Below are 17,284 nucleotides of genomic sequence, written 5' to 3' on the forward strand. Positions count from 1 at the left end.
GGAGAGGTTTTTGCTATAGGGCGCATGCGCTCACCAGACAGACAGAGAGAGACAGAGAGACAGAAAGCAAGAAATCACCCCGCAGGGGGGATGGCCATGCCACAATCCCTTCTCCTCCATTCTCCTCTCGGGATCTTGGGCACACACGCACACGCGTCCAGCGTGAGTTTAAACCACCGGGTCCGGGACAGGAACCGCAGTCTACTACGTGGGAGTCCAGCGACATAGCCATTATGCTAACTGCTGGTCCCAATCTCTGCCATTCTAACAAGGCTTAGGTGGTATCTCATTGTGGTTTTAATCCACATCTCCCTTAAGATGAGGGATGTTGAGCATTTTCTCATACGCTTTCTGGCTGGCTGTATGTCTTCCTTAGAGATTTTTTTTGTTCAGTTCATTTCCCCATCTTTTAATTGGGTTAATTATTTTTTTTTTAGGTAAGCCACTTGAGTATCCTGGTTATCTGTCCCTTATCTGAGGCATAGTTCTCCCATTCTGAGGGTTTTCAATTCACACTAATTACTTTGTATTTTACTGTGCAGAAATGTCTTAATCTGATGTAATCCCACTTGTTTATTTTGGGGATTATTGCCTATGCTTTGGGAGTCTTATTTAAGAAGTCTTTGCCTACCTCAACGTCTCCCAGAGTTCCCTCAGTGATTTCCACCAGTAGTTTTATAGTTTGAGGTCTTGGATTCAGACCTTTGATCCATTTAGAGTTGAACTTTGTTAATGGTTAAAGATGGGGATCAAAATTAATCTTTATGGAGGTGGATACCCAGTTTCCCCAGAACTGTTTGCTAAAGAAGTTTTCTTTTTCCCACTGGATCAACTGGTATCCTTTGTCAAAAATTAGTTGGCAGGGGCAGGGAGGTGGCCTGGTCATTAAGGGTGCTGGACTCCCACATGTCAGACTGTGATTTGGGTCGCAGACCTGGTGGCTTGCTTTTTCACTTTCCCTCTCTCTCCCTTTATCTCTCTCTCACTTGGTCCCTGTCTGGTCAAATTAAAATAAATAAATAAATAAATAAATAAATAAATAAATAAATAAATAAATAAAAATAAATTAAAATAAAAAACATCAGTTGTATGTTTTGGGGTTTATTTCTGGGTTCTCTTCTATTCCATTGGTCCACCAGTCTGTTTTCATGGTAATGCCATGCTGTTTTGATCATCACAGCTTTATAGTATATTAGGAGGTCAGGGAATGAGATGCCACCCACTCCATTCTTCTTGAGTAGGATTGCTTTGCAATAAGAGGTCTTCTATGATTCCAGACAAATTCTATGATTGTCTTTTCTAGACCTATGAAGAGTGTCTCTGGTGATTTGATTTGAATTGCGTTAAGTATGTAGATTAATTTGGGTAGAATTGCCATTTTGAGTATATTAATTCTTCCAATCCAGGAACATAGGCTGTTCTTCCACTTTTTTGTGTCGTTTTCAATATTTTTTAAAAAGATTTTCATAGTTTTCTTTGTAAAGGTCTTTGACTTCTTTAGTTAGGTTTATCCCTAGGTATCTTATACATTTTGTGGCTATGGTAAAAGGGATTCCTTTCTTCAGTTCTACTTCAGTCAACTTGTTGTTCGTATATAGAAATACTAGATTTTTGGATGTTGGTTTTGTACCTGGCCATTTTACTGAATTCATTTATTATTTCAAGAAGTTTGTGTTTTTGTTTGTTTGTTTTTTAATGGAATCCTTTGGTTCCTCTAAGTATACCATCATGCCATCTGCAAATAAAGATACTTTCAACTCTTCTTTGCCAGTTTGAATGCCTTCTATATTATTCTCTTTTCTGATTGCATTGGCTAAAACTTTCAGCATTATATTGAAAAGGAGCGGAGAAAGTGGGCAGCCTTGTCTAGTACATTTTTAGTGGAAAAGCTTTTAGCTTTTCCCCATTCAGTATAATGTTAGCTGTAGGTTTTTCATATATGGCTTCTATTGTGTTGAGAAATGACCTTTCTATGCCAATGTTGATAAGCATCTTAATCATGAAGGGATGTTGTATTTTATTGAATGCTTCCTCTGCATTGATTGAAATGATCATATGGTTTTAAAGCTTTCTTTCTGTTAATATGGTATATTATACTTATGGTCTTGTGTATGGTGAATCACACTTGCATCCCTGGGATAAAGCCTACCTGGTCATGATGTATAATCTTTTTTATATGTTGTTGGGTACGATTTGCAAGTATCTTGTTGAAAAATTTTGCATCTATATTCATCAAAGATATTGGTCTGTAGTTCTCCTTTTTTGTCATGTCTTTATGTGTTTTGAGAATGAGGATGATGGAGGCTTCATAAAATAAATTTGGGAGATTTCCTTCCTTTTGGATCTTTAGAAATAATTTGAGTAGAATAGGGGTTAACTCTTACTTAAAGGTTTTGTAGAATTCAGAAGTGAAGCCATCAGGACCTGGACTTTTCTGTCGGATTCAATCTAATGACTTTTTATAGGTCTATTCAGGCTTTCTATGTCCTCCTGATTCAATCTTGGTAGATTATATGCATCCAGGAATGTGTTATCTCCTCCATGTTCTCTTGTTTGTTGACATATAGTCACTCATAGTAGCCTCTAATGATGTTTTGTATTTATATTGTGTCTGTTGTAATATTGCCTGTTAAATTCTGCATTTGATTTGTCTAGTTTGTTTCTTTCTTCTTCTTAATCAGTCTGGCTAATCTTCTTTTTTTAATGGAGAGATTTCTGTTATAGGGCACAGAAGAGAAAGAAAGAGCTGGAGAGAAAAAAAAGTAAGAAATCATTCCCTGGGGTAATGGCTGCACCGTAATCTCTTCTCCTCCATTGTCCTCTGAGGATTTGGTGCATACACGCACACGGGCTCTATGTGAGTTTCAAACCATCAGGTCTGGAACTTGAATGACAGTTAGCCATGTGGGAGTCCAATGCCTTAATCACTATGCCCCCTACTGGCCCCAGGATCCAGCTGCCTTAACCACCATGCTGGCCCTTCTAGGGTACTCTCAATAGACATAAAAATATTGAAGGAGCAAAAGAGGGAAGAAACTCTACCTGTGCAAGGTGCAGGCTGTCAGCAAAGCCTGTCTGAACTGGGTTCTTAAGGACATTCTTCCAGGCAAGCAAGTGGGGAAAGGCATGTGAGGTGGAGCTGATACTAGGGGCAAAGGCAGTGAGGCAGGAAAGAACAGGGAAGATTTGTACTCGAAGTGTGTGGTTAGTGCTAACATGTGGCCATATCACCAGTGGACTTGCATACTGGGCCGACAAGTTGGAGTTTTGATATGGAGGTATGGCCATGCTTAGATTGTTTCCAGCCAAGAGTGGACGACACATCCCAGGGAAGGAATCCCATTCTTAGGCTATTGTATCAGGCTGGTGAGAAATAGTGACAGCTTGGTCTAATGCACAGTGGATTGGGTTGGCAAGTGGTGTGGCGTTTAAGGCACTGGACTCCCACATGGCTGACCACGGTTTGAGTTCTGGACCTGGTGGCTTATTTTCTCTCTGTCTCTCGCTTGGTCAAATAAAAATAAAAAATAAAGCACAATGGATGAGGAAGAGGAAATAAATCCAAACAACTTTTAGGGGGTATCTTTAGAATTAGTCAAATTAGCACAGGAGTTAAGCACTGTACTTAGAAAGCCAGATCCCACACAATGGACTATGGCTCGAGTCCCAGCCCCAGGGCATGAAGAGTGCACACGTGTGTGCACTCAAAATCCAGAAAGGATGGGAAAATGAGAGAAAGGTTGACATGCTCATTGGAGGAGTGCTTTCTTTTTCTCTCCAGTGAGTGCATGTGCCCACCTAGCAATAACATAAGATTAGTCAAATAAATAAAAGAGAGGAAAGTGATTCCTTGGGACCAGCAGTTGGCATAATGGCTATGTCGCTGGACTCCCATGTAGTCGACTGCGGTTCGAGTCCCTGACCCGGTGGCTTAAACTCACACTGGGCACATGTGCGTGCGTGCCCAAGATCCCAAGAGTAGAATGGAGAAGGGGTTGTGGCATGGCCATCCCCCCCAGGGGATGATTTCTTGCTTTCTGTCTCTCTGTCTCTTTCTGTCTGGCGAGCGCACGTGCCCTATTGCAAAAACCTCTCAGGACCAGCAGTTAGCGTAATGGCTATGTCACTAGACTCCCATGTAGTCGACCGTGGTTCGAGTCCCAGATCTGGTGGCTTAAAACTCACGCTGGGCGCATGTACATGCCCAAGATCCCGAGAGGAGAATGAAGGAGAAGGGATTGAGGTGTGACCATCCCCCCTGGGGGGTGATTTCTCACTTTCTGTCTCTCTGTCTCTCTGTCTGTCTGGCAAGCACATGCACCCTATGGCAAAAACCTCTCCAAAAACAAAAACAAACAAACAAAATAAAAACGACAGTGATTCCTTCAGCTGAAGCTAGAGTAAAGTTAGGAGAATCATTCTCATAGTAAACAAAGAAGCCAAGGTCAGGCAAAAATATAAATTAAAAATCTTTTGAGTCAATTATACATTTATTACCTACCAAGAAGCTATTTTCAGAATATAGCATCTGTTCCTACTCACTTTCCTCCTTGTTTTTTGGGGTTTTTGCTTTTGTGTGTGTGTGTGTGTTTTAAATTAACTCCCACTAATGGCTTTTGATGTCTTGGAATAAATAATTTGCAGGAAGCCAGGGCCTTTCCACATTAGTTTTAACCTGAGGAAAAATAGACAAAAGGTGACATTGTTTCACATTTCTAACCAGAGTAGCTTCTGTAAAAGATTGTGTCAGAGATACCAAAAATAAGGGTGACCTGGGGTAAGTATGCCTTCTTCCCTGCTGTCGGGGATGTCCTGCTGCCCAGGATCCCCCTTGAGGACGGAGAGATGAGTTCTCCTGGCAGTTGGAGGCTGATGGCTCTCAGCTGAACTGCTCTTCGTCTCCTTCAGAGGGACAGCCCACACCTACTGCCTGATCAGTTGAGGAGGAGTGAGAATAAGCCCTGGCTACCCTTGACTTCAGGAGGCACTGGCATCTCTGAAGGGCCATGCCAGCTCTAGAGCCCCTACTGGGTAGACGTAGCAGCTCACCTCCTCCCTCCACCCAGTCCTGCTTGTCACCTGTCACAGCTGATGTTTCCCAATAAACCTGCACAGAAATCCTGGTGTCCTTTCCCAGGAAACTCAACCTACAAAGCTTATCCAGGACCACAAAAAGCCTCTCATGAGCAGTAATTACAGTAAATGAGGGTGTCACTTTAAAAATACCTATTCCATATACTGGCTCTTAAAAATGAGCCACTCTTTCTACTTATTTTCTAGGTTATGTTCTAAAACTAACCACACAGAGATGTTTTTAAACAGCACACCAGTGCTTTAAAGGGCTTCGGATATAAAAGAATTTATAAAAAGTATGAAACACTCACAGCAAGGACTAATTAAAAACACATCAGAGTCCATTCGCGTCAACCTGAAGCTATGTGCATATGACTTGTAGTTCGACATCATAGGGATACTGAAAGCCGGAGCTCTTCTTCGTTCTTCGTCTGCGTCCCCATCCCTCCAATATTTTGGGCAACGTTCCTTTTCTGAGATCCCATCACTGTGGTGGATAGTGTGGTGGTGGGGGACGGGGAGGTCAGGCATCAAAAGATACCTGAACCCTGACTGCCACCTAATGGACTCTTTAAGCATTAAGGCCTCGCTGTGTGGTTTTGTTTTTGTTTTTGTTTTGTTTTTCAACTGCTGACAATATAAAATGACTAAGTGTGACCATATGAAAATATGGGCCACTAGCTTTTTCCTTTCCTTTTTTCTTTTTAGATCCTCCTACATCAGCCTGAGTGGCTGGAACTACCGGCTCACCAGCTGGAACTACCACCACACCAGGCTTTCAGGTAGGGGTGTGCTAGGTTTGAGCCACTAGCCCTGATAAGGCAAGACTCTGGGGTTCACTTGGTTTCTGAAAAATGTCAAGTTAATCATCTTTTTTCCCCCTCTCTACATTTGGGAATGTATATTCCCTGCTACACATAATTTAAATAGCCTTCAAAAAGGGATTGCTCTAGGGACCAGCAGTTAGCGCAATGGCTACGTTGCTGGACTCCCATGTAGTCGACCGCAGTTCGAGTCCCAGACCTGGTGGCTTAAATTCATGCCAGGCGTGCGTGCCCAAGATTCCAAGAGGAGAATGGAGGGGAAGGGATTATGGCGTGGCTATCCTCCCTGGGGGGTGATTTCCCACTTTCTGTCTCTTTGTCTCTCTGTCATCTCTCTGGCAAGCGCACGCACCCTAAAGCAAAAATCCCTCATAAAAAAGAAAAAAAAAGAAATGTCCTGATAAGGAAGGTACTTTCAGGGGCTGTGATGTAGCCAATCCAGTTAACTCTGGGTTTAAAAGACCATCTTTTTTTTTTTTTTAAGAGTTATTTTATTTAGTTTACTCATTATTATTATTATTATCTAATTTGAGCAGAGAGAGAGAGAGAAAGACAGAGAGCAAGCAGTCACATCCGGGACTCAAACCATGGATGGCAATGTGGGAGTCTAGTGCTTTGACCACCACATCATCTGCCAAAAAGACTATCTTAACAGGACTAGTAAATGGTGTAGTGGTTATGTTGCTGGACTCCCACATAGTCGACCACAGTTTGAGTTCCAGATCCGGTGGCTTAAAATTCACACTGGGTGTATGTGCATGGGTGGCCCAAAATTTCGAGAAGAGAATGGAGAAGGGATTGTCACATGGCCATTCTCCCTTGGGGGTTATTTCTTGCTATCTGTCTCTCTGTATCACTCACCAGCTATCACATGTACCCTATAGCAAAAACCTCTAAGAAAAAAAAATCTTAAGACAGCTGCTAAAGATGTTATATGAGAAAGTCAAACCATGTCCCAGAATGAAAAAGTTCCTATTACCACATCACAGCCCGAGGCCCATCAGCTTCTCTTCTCCAGGTGGGGAAGTCAGAGTGATTCCTTCCCATAAATCACGCTTTCCTTCTTGGCCTTCAAAGAACTGTTGGCTTGTTTGGCCTCACTGCCCACATCTTTCCTGCGAAGCCTTGACCCAACTGACTGGTTTCTGACAACCACATATATATTTGTAATCTCTCTTAAATGCCTCTGAGCTTGAGAAAATTGCTACCTCCTAGTGTTTCTTTTGACTACACTCTGCTCTCTCTCCTCTGCTCACGTCTCTCAGCATCATTCTAAACGGTGTTCTAGTCTATGAACACTTTCCCCTTCTTTTTATTTTGCAAAGTTTTAAACATACAGAAGAATTAAAAGACCAGTACAATGAACACTTACACATTCACTACCCAGATTCATTAAAAATACTTTGCTTCATTTTTGCCTCTATGTTTATACGCCTATATATTATTCATACATGTATATGAATTTTCTAAAGCTTAACATAATTTTTGGATCAAACTATGTGAAAGTAAATTATAGATGTTATGAAACTTTACCCCTAAATACCTGCACATAGGACATTCTCCTAAGTAAGCATACAATAATACTTTGTTTGTGTTACAGGGCGGTGCATTCGATAGAGTCAGAGCGAAAGTGAGAATCACCCCCTTGAGGAAGGGACTGGCCATGCCACATTTCTTCTCCATTCACTCAGGATTTGGGAGCATGTACACACATGCAACCAGTGTGTTTTTCAAATCACTGGGTTCAGGATGTGTGATCTAGCCACTTTAACCACCATGCCACCAGCTGACCCGCCATAAAATTGTTATGCTTAACAAAATTAACAACAATTTGATATTACCTAATATCTAGTCCATATTCAAATTTGCAAAAGTAGCATCCACCTTTTTTATAGCTTTATTTTTTTCAATCAAGGATTCAACTGAGATTTACCCATTTCACTTGATTGTTATACCTTTTCATTTATTAGGTTGTTGGGAAAGTCATGATGTATTTTTCTGTTTTTCTATGCAAAAGTGTGTCATGGCTTTCCTGATGACCCAGTAGAGGTTTCTGCAATAGGGCACGTGGGCTCGGCAGAAAGACAGAGAGACAGAAAGCGAGAAATCACTCCCGGGGGAGATGGCCATGCTGCAATCCCTTCTCTTCCATTCTCCTCTCGGGATCTTAGGCATGCACGAACATGCCCCTGGCGTGAGCTTAAGCCACCAGGTCCAGGACTCGAATCACAGTTGACTACATGGGAGTCCAGCAACATAGCCATTATGCCAATTGCTGGTCCCTCCCATTCTTTATGATAACACTGAGTTTTTTAAGAATCCAGGGCAGTTTACTTATAGAATGGCTTATGTTTGGATCTAATTTTTCCTCAAGGTCATCTTACTTGTTCCTCTACACCTGTACTTCCTATAAACTAGAAGTTGGGTCAAAAGACTTTATTGCATTCAGGTTAAGCATTTTTGGCAAAATTCCACCATCGGTGATACTGTTACTTCATGCTGTATGAAATCAAGAGGCATAGAAAATCAAGTTATTCCACAACGAGTGGCGCTAAGTTTGATCACTGAGTGAAGTTGGTGACCACCGAATTTCTTAGTAGTAAGACAGACCACCTCTTTGGCTTGTTAAGTAGTCTGCAGCATGATACCTTGTATATGTGTTGCCCTGACACTATACAAACATCTTCCCCTTCTCCATTTCCTTTCACTAGATGGGGTTAGCGTCTGTCGCTTATCCTCACCTAAATCACTGGGGATTACAAATGGTGATTTTTCCATTTTTATCATTCCATCTACATTCATGGGTTGGCATTCTTCTATATAGAAAAACTTATTTCCTCACTTTTTGAGTACCACTTGAGATTTATAGATTTAAAAACATATCCTCTGAAGGGCCAGCAGATGGCATAGCAGTTATGTCGCTGGACTCTGACATGGCTGACCACAGTTTGAGTCCTGGACCCAGTGGCTTTAAAATCATGCCAGGTGCATGTACATGTGTGCCCAAGATCCTGGGAGGAGAATGGAGAAGAAGGGATTGTGGCATGGCCATCCCTCCTGGGGGATGATTTCTCACTTTCCCTTTCACTGTCTCTGTCTCTGGTAAGCACAAGTGCCCTAAGGCGAATACATCTAAAAAAAAAAAAAAGAAAAGAAAAGAAAAAAAAAAGAAAAGAAAGAAAGAAAAGAAAAGAAAAGAGAAAAAAATCCTCTAGGCTGGTCGCATAGCCTAGTGGTTAAGGGAAATCAGATGCTACGCAACCAACTGCAGTTCAGGTTCCAGCCCCAGTGGCTTGAGAAACATGCCGAGCACATGTGCACGCATGCTTCAAATCCTGACAAGATCGAGAATGAGGCAGAGGGGTTTGGGTGTGACCACGCCCCATTGTGGGGTGGTTTCTCCTTCTCCCTCTCTCTGTCTGTCTAGTGAGAACATGTGTCCTCTGCAACTAAAAAAAATATATAAATAAATAAAATTCTTAATGCTTTGACAATCTATTTTATTTTGGTTTTGGTGGCAATGTATTAGCTAAAGAAGTCCCCTCTGGGTTTTGTAGACTTTTGACTTGACACTACTAGTTTTGGGGGCATTTCTTTGCTTCCTGGCAAGATTTTCAAGCTCAACTTTTTACTTTTATAGATTATGGGCCTGAGAACCCAAATCAGCCCTTCTCAAATGCTGTTTTTTTTTCCACTGGGGAATGAAATTTAGTTATCAAGCACTCTCTAATGGGGTGAAATGTCACTTCTGAGAGATACGTATGTAACAAAAACAGTGAAAACTAAAAAAAAAAGTTTTAAAATGAAATGTATGTGAAAAAAATCTAATTCAAATTTAAGTTAGAGTTTTCCTCCATAACTTCTTCTATATCTGTATTTCTTTTCCTTTTAGAGTTTCTACTGACATAAATATTGAGTCATCAGAAAAGTCATGATGCGTTTTTACATATAAAAATATGGCATGACTTTTCCAATTACCTAATATTATCCATTACTCATTTTATCCATAGTTGACATAAGAGTTGCAAAGTTAAATTAGCAATAGCACTACTAGCAATAAATCTGTGATGTTTTTAAGGCACTTGTTTGGTTTTTGGTTCTTTTCATCACTAGAATGTACACCACTAGGAATGTATAACTCGGGCCAACTGGTGGCTTGGTGGTTAACATAGCTGGATCCGTAAATTCTGGGCCTGCTGGCTTGAAAAACACACCAAGCATATGTGTGTGTGCCTGCCCAAAATTCTGAGAGGAGACTGGAGGACAAGGGATTGCTGCATGGCCATCCCTCCTGGGGAGGAGATTTTTTTTTTTCTCTCTCTGTCTCTCTGTCTTTCACTGGCTATTTATGTACCCTATAGCAAATTAAAAGAAAGGAAGGAAAGGAGAAAGAAAAAGAAAGAGAGAGAGAGAGAGGCAGAGAGAAAAGAAAGATGAAAGAAAGAGAAAGAAAAAAAGGAAGAAAGAAAAAGAAAACTATTAAGCACCACTTGTGAACAGAGCTAAAGAAGTTCGAATAACTGCCAATTCTAATCTTTGTAAAGCTTTAGATTACAACCTTTTTCAAACTGAAGGAATCTTTATTTTCTGTTCTTTAAAAAAATTTTTTTGAATTAATTGTTTTCATGAGAATGAGAGAGAGAGAGAGAAGCTCCCTCTACAGGGTCTCGTGCCATGATCTCCCCTCCCTCACCCGAGCCTTTCTAGCTGGCCCGAGATGGAGGAAAAGGGATTGGAGTGTGGCCATTCCCACTGGGGGGTGATTTCTCACTTTCTGTCCCTCTGTCTCTTTCTGGCGAGTGCACGCGCCTTATAGCAAAAATCTCTCCCAAATAAATAAATGAATTAATTAAAATAATAAAAATAAATAAATACCAGAAATAAAGAACTAGCTTTTAAGACTGGCCCAGTGGCTGGGGGGTTAAGAGAGAAAAAACCCACAAGGCTGACCACAGTTTGAATCTGTTTGAATCTTAGCCCCCAGCAGCTTGAAAAACGTGCAACAGACATGTGCATGTACCCCAGATCTCCACTGGATGGAGGAATGCAGGAAAAGGGGTTGTGGTATGACCACACTCCATTAGGGAGTGCCTTTTCCCTCTCTCCGGTCAGCACATGCATCCTCTGGCAAAACAAACAGAAGACAAAAACAAAACAAAATGATAAAACACCAAGGTCTTAGATATTACTGTTTTTGAAGAATAAGCAGGATTAAGTTTGAATGTGGATGTTTTAAGAAAAATCAGATTATTTTTAAAATCAGACCAAGTCTGAAAGCAAGTGTTTTTTTTTTTTAAATTTATTTATTAATTAATTTATTTTAATTTGACCAGAGAGAGAGGGAAAGTGAGAAAGCAAGCTGCAGAGTCCAGGACTCAAACCATGTCAGTCATGTGGGAGTGTCCAGCACCCACCAAGCCACCCACTGGTCCCCAAAAGCAAATGTTTTAAGAAAAATCAGTCTTGGGAACCAGCAGTTAGCGTAATGGCTATGTCGCTAGACTCCCACATAGTCTACCGCAGTTCACGTCCTGGACCCGGTGGCTTAAAACTCACGCCAGGCACGTGTGCGTGCATGCCCAAGATCCCGAGAGGAGAATGGAGGAGAAGGGATTGTGGCATGACCATCCACCTGGGGGGTGATTTCTTGCTTTCTGTCTCTATGTCTCTCTCTGTCTGTCTGGCGAGCGCACGCGCCCTATAGCGAAAAACCTCTCCAAAAAAAAAAAAACAGTCTTAAAGTATATTTCAATACTTCAAAAGAAGTGATAAGTCAGAAAATTATTGCTCTTGTCAAAACTTATACTTGCTTCAGCTTTAATAGCACATAAAATCATTGTGAAAACTAAATAAATATATGTATAGTACTTAGAATGGTACAAATAACTGTTATTGCGTTCTGTGAGAATTAAAATTCCATATAGCTTTTTCTTACAAATATTTCTTGCATACATGGAGAGACGGATGTCTAGCTGATTAAGCAACATTTGATATAGCCAAAGAGATAAATCAGTGGACCCACCCACATTTGAAATAGCCAATGAGAAATTAGTGGGCCCAGCCACATCTGATAGAGTCAGTAAGATGAGAATATTCGGAGGACCCAGCCAATGATAACCCATAGAACCTAGGTTAAAAATTATAAATCTGGCAGAATGCGATTGCTGGGGCCTTTGGAGCCACTCTTTCTCTGTCTGCTCAGACCCACTCCTACTTCTAAGGAGTGTCCTTTTACTTTTACTTTATAAAATACCTTTTCCTGGGGCTGGCAGGTGGTGTGATGGACTCCCATCTGGCTGACCACAGTTAGTCCTGGACCTTGTGGCTTGCTTTCTCACTCCCCCAACCCAATCAAATTAAATAACAACAATAATAATACATTAAATTAAATCATTTTTAAAAATACCTTTTCCTTACACTATTTGTGTGTTTGATTAAGCCAGAGGCCTTGGATGTGGGGCAGCTTGGATATGGGGGTTGCACACCTCTCCACAGTTGGCTGATGCAACCCAGATCTAGTCTGTCATCAGACCTGTGCTGCACCGGGATCTAACCCAGATGTAGCACATGGTGCTCTACTCTGCACACAGTGCTCTACTCTGCACTCAGAGCTCTACTCTGCACATGGCACTAGACCTTGTGTGGCACAGCAGCCTGCTCTCCCTCTAAACCTTTACCATACCTGGACTATTTCTGCCTCTAAGACACTCCCCCACCTAAATCCTTATAAAAATCACTAAACTCCACCCTAGGGCACAACTTTTCTGGCCCCCTCTCTCTTTCTCTGTCAGATCAGCAAACCTCACCCGGGAGCATTCCTAATAAAGGCTCTATATTTCTATTTTCTCATGTGGTTGGCCCATTCCTTACATATTTCATTCAACTTTTTGTCTAAAACACCAAAAACCTGGATATCATCACAGAAGCTATCCCGCAACATATATTGTGGCACGAGCCAGCCAAGAGTCTGCATCTTTAGGTTACTCCAATTTCATAGCGAAGACTCATCTGCCTCTGTTGGAAAACTTGAAGATACTGTTAGTTGCCCCCCCCCCTTTTTTTATCAGAAGCACTATTGTTGCCAGAGACTAAAATTCATGAGGGTGTGAAATCCCTTGACTTTGCATAAGAAAAGATTTTAAGAACAAGCCATTGAGAGTAAAGTAGATAAACTTAGAAAAGGGTAGATAACCCCCTGCTCCATGCTGCTCCATGGGAGGAATAGGCATGTGGGAAGAGATGTGTAGTTTAGGGAGAAGTTTAATTCCTTTTCAAAGGGAAAGGGAGAGCTGTTGCCTGAAGGAAAAAGTGGGGTGGCTTTCCTGAAACCACTGCATTTCCCATTTTCTGGTCTTATTAGGGTGGGTTCTATTATTGCCACGGTTATTCTTGATTGTCAAGGAGCAGAAGGGATTATACAGCAAGCTAATACAGTACAAAGAGGGCTTGATGACTGTAGATTAGGTAAAGGCCGTTCCAGGCTCCATCTTCGGTCATTCCAGGTAGTATCTTGGTTCTACTGGTTCAGACTGGATATCAGCCACTTTTTTTCTATCAGGTTTTAGGTGTCTGAATGTGCCTCATCTCATTTTGGAATGTCTCTCCTGTTTCACTATGGCTTCCTATCTCCCTCTCCTACTAGCCTACTCTGAAGGAATATGCTCTACAAAAAAAAATCTTCTTACTCCTTAGGCTAAGCCGAGTGCCTTGGGAATATAAAGAAAATGAATGTTGTTTCTGCAGGCTTTTGCAAGTAGTTTTTTTTTGGGGGGGGAGGGGAGAAATAATAAAAAACTGAGCCTATCAGAAAAAAAAAAAAACCTATATAAGAGCAATCTCTTCTCCAGGGCTTTCCTTCCTTTGCCATTTTCTTTGCTGCTCTGTAGAATGATTTTTTCTAGGAGATAACTCACCTTCAGCCCTTTTCATACCCCAAGTTGCTTTTATTTTGGAATCAAATGGGAGTCTCAAGGGAGAAACCAATATCAAATGACTACCTTTTGGGGGAGAAATCAAAAGTTCCACTGCCTCTTCAAAGCCTTGCTTGGGCCTAGTTATATGTTACCTTATTCTCATATTCAATTTTGTGTGCTCCTTCTCCAAGGCAGAACCAGAGGAAGAATAGGGCATAGCTCATGGAAGGACGCTAAGGAACTTGGAGTCGCTCAGTCCAACTGAAGATGTCCAGCCAAGGAAATGGTCCTGGGACCATAAATGTTGGTGTTTGCTGGCAAGCTTAACTCAACCTAAGAGGAAACAAAAGGAAAGAGACACAGAGACAAGTAGTGGAGGACTCCGGCAGCCTAAGCCTGCTGAGTCTATGCCGCCCAAACAAGCTGAGTGTCTTTATAAGGCAAAGCAACACTACATACGTGCATTTCGTGACATGCCATAGGTATAGTTGATGTTTTACAGAGACAGAAAGCAAGTGATATCAGTCTTCTCATCCTTGAAGGTTTAGATATGCTGGTGCCGTCTGTATCTCTTAGTTATGGCAAAAGCAAAAAAATTTCCCGTAATTACTTACCTAGTGACGCAAAGCCTATCTGTAGATGTGGGGAGTACATCTTTTGGCATGCATCAAAGGGGTAATGATTAAGCTATAGAGATTACACGAAGCAGAGCAGGGGTTAGTCTTTATGTAGTGGGGTCAGGATGTCGCTTGAACTCTGCAGGTGTCCCCCCAGAGCAGTCCCTGTAAATTCCACCAAATGCTCTGCCTGCAGGAAGGGTCAAGGAAAGGACAAGCCACAAGGCTTCTGCTATCTCCTTAAAGAGACATGTGATGTCTGCTCAGAGCATGTCCCCATATCCACAAAGTTTTTTTTTTCAAAACATGTCCCTACACATAAAGGTCATAGAAAGCTGGGGACACTCAGGCCACTGTCCCAGAGATTTATCCACCTCCAAGGGACACGTGAGGTGGGATCTTAGCTCTAGTAGCCTCAAGAGGTATTCACCCTGATGATCCCAGGGTGCACCAAGGAGGCCGAGAATGCTTGGCATCTAGCTCAGTCCTGCTAAAGAGTTCAGTCAAGGAGATGGTCAGGGGGCCAAATGCTGTTCTGATACGGACATTGTTTAGAAACACCTAGCTCATTCCTTCGGATTACTCACTGCCTAAGGGGATATCCCAGGCAGAGCTCTGATCCTAGTTTGCATTTTCCTACTTTTTTTGTCATTTCTTTTCCTTATAGGAGGCATGAGAAATAATCACTTAATTCCCCAAGACTCATGTCTTGGCCCTGATGGAACTCCAAAGAGAACATACTCCCCCTCCATACCATCCCTCACATTCTGCCCTAAGCACAAGTATGTCCACCCCAAAGTGGAGGACTAGAAAGGGAAGGAATAATCAACCCTTCTGTCCATCACATACTCGAAGCAGGACCTTCTTCCCCCTCAGGGAAATTGCTGGGCAAAAGGGCCCAATCAGAGTTCAAGTCCCCTTCGCCATTGTGGATATTCAACAAAGCAGAGAAAAATTTGGCAAATATTCTGACGACCTCAATAAATTTACTGACAGGTTCCAGACTCTGACCTGGCTTTTGACCTCTTGGAGGGATATATAATTCATTCTGGCTACCTGCTGTAGTCATTAAGGAAGAATGGATTTTAGATACAGCATGCAAAGAAGCAGGTGCTACATTTGCTAGCATCCCACAAGGAAATTTTCCAGGAGGAGAGACTGTCCCCATGACTGACCGTAAATGGGATTATAACACCCCAACAGGAATGAACTGGAGAGCTAAATTCCTAGAGGCTCTCATGGCAGGAATAAGACATGGGATACAAAAGCCTGTAAATTATGACAAAGTAAGTACAACTATACAGGAAAAAGGTGAAAACTCAGCCACCTTCTATGACAGGTTAGAAGAAGTGTTTAGAAAGTATACTGATCTGGACCTTACCTCTGTAGGGGGAAGGGCTCTTTTGGGACACTATCTCATTAGTCAATCTACCCTGATATCAGGCAAAAACTCCAAAAGCTACAAATGGAACCCCAAACCAATCAGTCTCTATTACTTGACACTGCCTTCATGGCATTTAATAATTGGAATCTCGAGGAGGGAAAAAGAGAACAAAGCCAGGCTTATGACTCTCACAATTGGCAAAGCCCTTGATTCCTATCAACTGTCCAAGAGTTTACCTAAAAAACAGAGAGAAAAACCTGCAGATTCCTGCTTCAAGTGCAAAAAGACCAGACATTGAGCAAGAGCCTGTACCTAACCACTTCCCAGGCCCTGTTGTTAATGTCGTGACATGGTAAATGATTTCTGGCATTGGAGGGTTGACTGTTTCCTCTCCTGAATGGGGATGGGTGGGGTGGTAGAGGGTTGGAGATGGTCAGCCAAGGCCCTCATGAGCCAAGGGGAAGAAGTCGACTACTGAGGAAACCAAGGGAAATCTATGCCCCATCCAGAGAAGTCATAACCACTGAGGGACTCCAAGTAACTCTGGATATCATGGGTAAGACAATTTTATTTCTTCTAGATACAAGGGCTACTTACTCTGTTCTTCCTTCTTTTTAGGGAAGACCCTCTTCATGAATCACGACAGCTATATCACCCCTCCCTTGGTATGCCAATTTGAGAACCAAGTATTCTCATAAGAATTTCTCATAAGAGTTCACAGCCACCCAGTCCCCCTAAGGGAAGAGATATACTGCCTAAGCTGGGGACCATCCTTTAAGTTTAGCCCTCCAAGAATTATAATCATTTAAGATTCTAATGGGGTACCAAGCCACATGGATAATAAAGTTGACCCCATGGCCTAGTGATAGGGACAACCAGAAAGGGCTATAATAGCATCCCCTGTAAAAATACAACTTAAGAACCCCTCTAAATTCCATCATTGCAAACAGTATTCTATAAGTCTAGAAGCTAGAAAAGAACTTGAACCCAAGGTATAGGAATTTTTCAAATTTGGGCCACTAAAGCCTTGTCAGCCCCCTACAATACTCCTATGCTGCCAGTACTTAAGCCAACTGAGAAATACAGGATTGCCCAAGACCTAAGGTCTCCAACCCAAATTGAACTAAAGACCACTGGCTTTGTGTATCCTCATCCTCAGCGCAATACACAACTGTCCCTATTTCCATTTGGCTTGTGCAATAACTCCTCATTCTAAATATGAGAGGTCCACATTTCCAGTTAATAAATATACAAGACTTATAGGATTTTTTTTTATTTATTAATTCACTTTACACCATCACAACACACAAATGAATTTTCCATCCAAAATACACTGTGCATTGTCTCAATCAAGTACATCCACATATATGTTCTCAGCAAATAATTTTCCAATTCTTACGTCCTGCATACCTTGCCCTTTGTCTTGCCATCCCTGATTCCCCATCCCCCACCCTCTGCTATGTCCCACCTTCC

At 41.8% G+C, this 17,284-nt stretch overlaps 1 long non-coding RNA gene across 2 annotated transcripts in view; it reads right to left on the reverse strand.

The window, feature by feature from the left end:
* The window catches only part of LOC102483180 (uncharacterized), a 59,128-nt gene that overhangs the window by 28,015 nt on the left and 13,829 nt on the right, over window positions 1–17,284 (reverse strand). For both annotated transcript variants that reach the window (XR_001371375.1, XR_336445.2), the window contains exon 2: window positions 13,963–14,143. This is a non-coding gene — a long non-coding RNA (uncharacterized LOC102483180). The remainder of the gene's footprint in view (window positions 1–13,962; window positions 14,144–17,284) is intronic.

This window comes from Tupaia chinensis, unplaced genomic scaffold (assembly GCF_000334495.1).
Source record: "Tupaia chinensis unplaced genomic scaffold, TupChi_1.0 Scaffold138666_1, whole genome shotgun sequence".
NCBI lineage: Eukaryota > Metazoa > Chordata > Mammalia > Scandentia > Tupaiidae > Tupaia > Tupaia belangeri.